Source organism: Grus americana, chromosome 12, assembly GCF_028858705.1.
Source record: "Grus americana isolate bGruAme1 chromosome 12, bGruAme1.mat, whole genome shotgun sequence".
Lineage (NCBI taxonomy): Eukaryota > Metazoa > Chordata > Aves > Gruiformes > Gruidae > Grus > Grus americana.
The window spans coordinates 17820530-17827903 of record NC_072863.1 but is presented as its reverse complement, the minus strand read 5'-3'; positions in this window follow the sequence as shown (position 1 = coordinate 17827903).

Genomic DNA, 7374 nt, shown 5'->3' with positions numbered 1-7374 from the left:
TCATAAATCTATGTTCAAGGTTTCAGTTACAGCTACAGATGCTGATCTTTAATATGAAACTCTTAATTTCTGTCTAGAAATTGTAGAAGAGTTGTGAATAAAAGATAATCGTTAAAAAATTCACAAAACAACACACCAAACCTCAAGTAAGTTTTAAACTCGCCCGTGATATATATGGTTGTTAAATTACACGTAGAAATAGATGGAAAGGAGCTGGATCCATTTGTGCCTTCCCCATACAAAGTCAATTTCTGACAGCTGCCAGATAGACAACTTTTCCATGAAAACAAATTACACGTTTCCAAAACTAACATTTTGCCTGTGCGTGAATTCCAGTAACGTATCGTCTGCTTGAGATACAATAGGGCTACTCGTATTACAGCTCAAACCCAAAACTTTGTAAGATTATAGCAGTCTGCTGCGAGAGCTGGCAGAAGCTCAACACTAAGGCAGCTTCAGAGTCAGCTGTGCATAAAATCCATGTATGAGCATGTGCGTCAGATATTTGGTCTGTTCCGAAAACACTGTAGCCCACACTTGACCTCATAGCTGAGATTTTTTAGGTAAATGTGTTTAACAGAAGAAAACGTGACGTAGCTTTTAGGGTGTGTTTCTGAAGGAATGAGTGTGCAAGTGCCGACAATACCACGGCAGAGTTCAGCCTGTTCCCAGTGCTGACTCAGACCTTGGAAGCGCAGATTCGTAACACCTCTGGGTGTCCTGACTTACGTGACAGAATTTGCTCTGTTAAACTTGGAAGGACGAAACATGGAAACACTCTGGAGACCAGACTCCAGGTGCAGTGGCATATTACAAACCCTTGGTCGCAGAGCTGGCCTAGGAGGATTTTGCACTCCCCAGTCCATTTCCTCCCTCCCAGTTGTTCCATTCAGCTGTTCCCCTGGTTGCTGTCTAAGCAAAACTGTTGCCTCATCAGAGAAGGGGGGGGGTGGGGGCATTTGTTTTCTAAGGGACTGGTTTCATTTTTTTTTTCCCCAAAGCAGATCATTTCTCAGAGGCCGTTTAGAGTACAACTACCTCAGCACAACTGAAGGTGCAGAGAGCTCCTATAGAGGCCGGGAATGTTTCTGCTCTGCTCCAGTGACAAGAAAATGGGAATTTCGTAAGCCCACTATGCCCTGGGAGGATTCCTATCACAGCACCACGCTCGGATCATGCAAATAACCACCGTAAACCAGTTTATATAGCATGCATCTAAATGCAATAATCTCTCAAATGGTGGGTAGGAATCTAGGGGGCAGAAAAGTGGAACAAGTTTTTAACCATTGTATTTGTTGGCTTCCTGGGGGACAGAACTGGCTCTCTGAAGAGCCTGACTTCTGCATTTTCCCCATTAATTGATCATGCTTCTGGGACTGAGCCTTCCAGTTGGTACAACAGGGAGGATGAGACAAAAAGCAGTTTCTCTGCTAGCACACCACTTCTTTCTAAGCTAACAATTCCAGAATGGGCTCCTACCATCTCTTCAGACTTTGTGAAGAAATCAAAGAACATCCTAAAGTTTCTATACAGTTTTAGCTCTCTATCATCCTTTCCAATACAATGAAAAAATGGAAAAGAAAAAAAGTGTTATCCAAGCCTGATAAGGAAATAGAGATCTTTTAAATTCTGACCTTTCTAGACAGGATTTATATCTGATAGACAAGAAGTTCTGAGGAAAACCGTAGGAGAAAGTATTCTACAGGACTTCTTTCTCATACAGGCTACACTTTAAGAGCTTCAAAGTCCACCATTTCTGGTATTGAGCCCAATTCAGAGATGATTTAACAACGACTTTACAACAGGGACTTTTACTATGTTTGATCTGAAGAGAGCTCTTGATCAGTCACCCCATTAAGAAACTCAGCAAGGGGAGGGTAGGTACCAGTTCTATGTCTGAATTAATGGCCAGAGGTTCACCAGTAGAGAAAATGAGAATAAACTCAAGCTGCCAGATGGCTGATTCATTCTTCCAGGCAGGAGATTCATGCTCATGCCACTTCCTTTTCTTTGAGGGCAGCGGAATAGGAACCCCCTCTGCAATTACATTTCCTCTTTTCTATTTAAAAAAAAAAAACAACACACCAATCCCGCAATTCTTTACCATTCCTTTTATTTTTTAAAAGGATTTGCTTTTGAGAATTGGAAAAACAGAGTTTGTAATGCTGGATTTGTTGCAAGGTGAGGTGGTGACCTTGATGGCCTGTATTAAATAAGCCACAGCCATATTTTTATCTGTTTAGTTGGTACAGAGGGGAAAAGCAGTTTTCCCAGTCAGATTTTGTTTCCCAGATTTTTGAAACTGGCTTTGTCACTCTAGGGAAATCTGCTCTAAATCCTTTTGGAGATGAGCTATTACATAAGAAACAAAAATAAAGACCAAAAAATGGGTTACTTTCCCATAATTTGCAGGAGGGAGTTTGCACATCAGTAGCTCCTTCGGCCTTTCCCTGTCCTGTGCATAATTTCTTCCTTTTGTGATGCACATAAGTCTCCCCTCGTACCCCTATTTCTCGCCAGGCCTTTCCAGAACACCCAACTCAAGTCTGGATTTTCTGTGATCCAGTAAGTTTCTGCCCACCGTGCTCTCAGACCCGTAAGGGAGCACACAATCACAGTTTGTTCCACAGCACTAAAAAGGAAGGAAGTTTTAACTCCCCTTCATTATCAGCTCTAGAAATGAAAAAACCCCCAGTAAGTCGCAAATGCCTTCCTGCTAATTGCGTTATCAGCAGCTTTATTCACTCATCTGTGCCACTCGTTACCCGAAGCCCCACGGTCATTCCCCTATTTGAGGTGAGGTGCTCTCGCTATGAGATAAAACCCCCTTAACCACGTTTTAAAGTTTTCATCACCAAACTGTGTAAAGGCCACCCCAGATATTGGTAGGAAATAACAAAAAACCTTTCTCCTAGCTTCAGTCAAGAGGAGTTGCTTTCACCTGAGGCATCGCCTCACCTTACGTACGGGAAAGAGTAAGCGTTACCATTCAGGCCACCTCTCGTGGATCCGGGACGTGATCTGCTCCAGTTTCCAGGTGTAGGGAGGTTTTGGGAGACACGACCACGACGTACTTGTGTCCGGTAGCTAAGTCCAGGCAGGGGGATCACGAATCAAGGACCATTTTATGAGTCAGGCCCTGTGACAGCATCAGTGACAGAGTCTGTGGAAGAAGCACAGGAACCAGGGAAATACGTTTCAAGCTGGGTAAGTGGAAGGGCATGGTTAAAGGCAGGAAACTACAGACTGTGTGACAGAAAAAGGGCTGGGGTGAGAAGCAGGCAAGAACTACAATAAGGGCAAGCGGGCAAAATGGCAGCAACTAGCACTGAGCAGGGGGAGCAGCTTTAGCTGAGCGACAGCTAAAAAACAATCAGTGAAACTCCATCGTACTCCTGATGTGCAGGGCAACTTGGCTGTCAGGAGCGTGCAGCAGTTCTCAGCTGGGTGGATTTCCTAGGGCCTCCAGCCCCCCCCCCGACTGACATGGAGCCAGGGGCTTGCCTGGAAAGGGGAGGGAGGAGGCTGGCTTGTGGTTAGGTGAGGTTAGAGGGGAACTGGGACAGAAACGTCGTTATTCAGCTCAGCCTCTCCCCAAGATCATATATCAAAACAATTATAAACAATAAAGTCAAATACATTTCTGTTTAAGCTTTGAAGAAAATACTCTGTCACATGGATGGGACAGCTCTCTGGTGTATTTGCGGGCAGCCAGGTTTGGATGATGACGATGGATTGGTTTATCTTGGTCTTTTCCCCACAAACTACCAAGGCTAGAACTAGGAGGGTTAAAGTGGGAGTAGTTACAATGGGGGTTGTTATTTACATGACAGATAAGGTCAAGGAACAGATTACTCTTTGAGATAATAAGCTTGCATGGTTTTCTGGGGCAGACCTACCACATTCCCAAGATCCTACATTATATCCCTAACATGGTTTCCTTTGGTTTAGATTTCATCAGCAACCAACTTCTGAGAAGTCTGAAAGGATCCTTGAAGTCTCCTCTCCTTCCAGTTGTGTCTGGGGCTCAAGGCCATTCCTGCTGCCTCAGCTCTCCGACACAGTGGGAAGTGGAAGCAAAACAAAGCGTCATCTTATCATTAGCCGTGATTTAGGGTTTTTTTGTAAGTGGCACAATGCATAACAAGTAGCAAGGAATACAACAGTTTATGACATCTTGGTGGCGTGCACAGATGTTCAAAACCGTTACGATAAAAATACTTCTTTTAGACCGTAACTTCCTTTAGCATGATTATAGAAGTCCTGCAAAGCCTCAGTGCCAGCAGCTGTGACCAAAGTGTTTCCCCTCCATGGCAAAGGGCGCTCCCGGGACGCTCGCCATAAGCGATTCCCAGCCCCGCTCCCCGGCGTGTACCCTTACCTCTGTAGCGCTGGTTCCAGCCCTGAGCCCGGCAGAGGCGAAGCTTCCAACCTGGAACGTGGGCCTTCCTTCCAGAAACTTCCAATTGCCTGTTAAGCCTTTACAAAGCAACTTTTAACAAAGTTATAAAAGGACTAAATTGTGATGCAGAAATAGGAGTCAAATTAATGTTATTTTGGCATATTCTAATTTGCAAAACACGAAAAGAGACATTTGAGGCGACAGTTATTTTTCTGGTGGCTTGTACCCGACCAACAGAGCTCCCGTACTGACTCCAGGAACATCACACGGGTTGGTTACGCAGGAAAGGGAGGTGAAGTCAATCCTAGACTCAGAAACCTCTCTCTGTTGCGCAAGAGTTAAAAGGAAGAGACTACTGTAGCTTGACACCCACTTTTGAAAAGCTTGTATTCAGGAGATTAAGTATTTGGCTTAAGTGATGACTCTCATCGTACCGCGCAGAACTAAGTGACATAAGAGAACTTGCGTGAGGAGTTTTATAGCAAGATCTAACTTTGTAAGATCAAAGAGACATAACATGAATAAATTTAAATACTCTCAGGTAATTTCTGGAAGTTAGATAATTCATTCTCCAAAATTTGCAGGTGACCATTTGCATTTCTACTAAACTTGGCTTTTCAGTAGTTATTGTAATGATTCTCCCAGATGTTTTCACAGTGCAACTGCAAAAGCATATTTCATTTTTTGATAGCAAATGCCATTTTTCAATCTAAGAGCAAACCCCTAATTCAAGTATCTCTTCAATATGTCTCCAGCAATTCTAAACTTAATGAGCATTTTATCTCAGCCATCATCAATAGCTGTCCAGGCTATCAAACTGTAATTTAATAATTATCCAAAGGTAACCAACTAGTTTTCACCTACCTTGAAATATTACATACTCACAACATAATTAATACAATTTTTTTCCCCAGGTTTTCCTTGGGTTTTTGTTTATCCAAGCCATGTATAACTGCATCTGTAGTCTTTCCTGTCCTAGGAAAAAGCAAGTTATCAAAAGAAGTTGGTCACAGAGCCATATTCTCTGAATTAATGCTTGTAGGTTTACTGTAACATCGATGTCAGCATTGCTTAATAGGAATTCCTGGTTTAAAAAAAAAAAAAAATCTGAATTTCAGCAAAGGTTCTTTATTATCACAGGTCATTTGCCTCTTCACAGAAGGCCACGTTATAATTATGGCACACTGATTGCTGTACAGCAGCACATCTCTTGAAGCAATGTGACGCAGTGGCATTCGCAGAGGTGGCAAGATACTTTCAACAACCTGAATCAGGGCGAAGGCATGGCAGGGGCAATGGGGAGAAAAGATTTTATTTTCCTGATCAAATTTCCAAGCTACTCAGTAAAACACACCAAAAAAAAAAATCGTAAGAGGGAGAATATTGACTCCTACTTCAGTTCCCTGAGGAAGGAAGGTGACCTCACTAGGCTGGGGAAGACGACCATCACCCTTCACCAGCAGGTTCCAGAGCGAAGGCGAGTCCGGCCGTTCTGCACGAGACAGGCAACGGAAAGCCTCTGGGCAGCAGCGGAAGCGCTTCCCTGGCCCACACCTACCCTTCTCGCTCACAGGAGTCCATCGTGCACAAAGCGGAGGGTAGAAAAGAACATCGCGCAACAACTCGCTGTTGGCATGCTTGCTGCCACAGAAAACCACTGCGAAAACCAGAAAAATCTCCCACTCCTCCTTCACTCTGTGAAGGGCCAACCTTCCCTTCGGGTAGGCCTTATGTATCATATGCTAGAACTCGCACACCTTGAAAGGCAGAAGAAATTCTCTTCCGAGTAGTTACTAAACACTGTGGCAGCAAATGTCACCGCCCCTTGTAACCTTTAATCTTAGGATACACCACTTCAGCTTGAGGTTTCACACGAACGCGGTAATCACTGACCTGAGCATTGTGGTCATAACTAACCAGGCAATATTAAAAGGAGTCTTTAAATAATCTAACCTGGAAAAAAAATCCGTAATAATTGAAAATATTTTTATTGTGCTATGAGCTTTAGATCAAGCCCCAAAATAAAGTACAGACAGCTAAGTATCTGTGGAGCCACATGCTACAGCAATCAGAGGAGTAAGTCAGTATTATGTTTCAGGCCCCATGTTTCAAGACAGTGAGAAAAAAACTAAATGCATAACAAAAAAAAAATTGATCTATGGGTTTTCCTTATTTCAGTCTTCTGCTCCTAAATTAGATATGCAATTTCCATGTTTTCTAAACAAAAGAGTTCCAGAACACATTATTAAAACCCCTTGTAAATCTCCTACGTATCTACAGCAGCAAACAGTTCTGCCGTTGCAAGTAACATGGAAGAACTATTTTACACAGAAGCTACTAGAAGGAAGTTATTGAATACTGATACTTGAATATACTCCATAGCTCTTCTTTCCAGGCAATTCTTTTATACAAATCAACTCCCAAGGAATTGCTGTCCTGCTACTAACCTCCTTTTCAGAGCACCTGTGCTTCTCCTCCCCCTTTATTTGCATCCTTCCTTTCCATCTAACACTCAGCCCAGGATCAGTGTCCATGGAATTTCTTCTCTGTTTCTTTAAGATACTGAGAATCAAAGTAATTTGAAAAAAACATCTTCCTAATTCAAGCTGTCAGAATTTGATGACTATGCTAATTATTTTTTCACATTTAGTCTGAATAGAACTCTGATTATAGTTTTTTAAAGAACCTAAACCTACAGAACACTTGTCTCGCTTAACAGGCTTTTAACCCTTTAATGTTCGTTAGTGATTAAAATTTGAATTGCTATTATATCTTTTATAACATTTATCAAAAAGTCACAGTAAGGGATAGAGTATACCTTTTCAAAGTTAACAAGCTTCAACACAAAGCCTGTATGCTATTTGCTTGCATATTATTTGGACCATGTGTTTGCTCTCCATTTCAGTTTAGAAGGTACAATTTGTGACCTACTCCCAGGCTCTTCTCGGACAGTTTACATACTATACTTACAT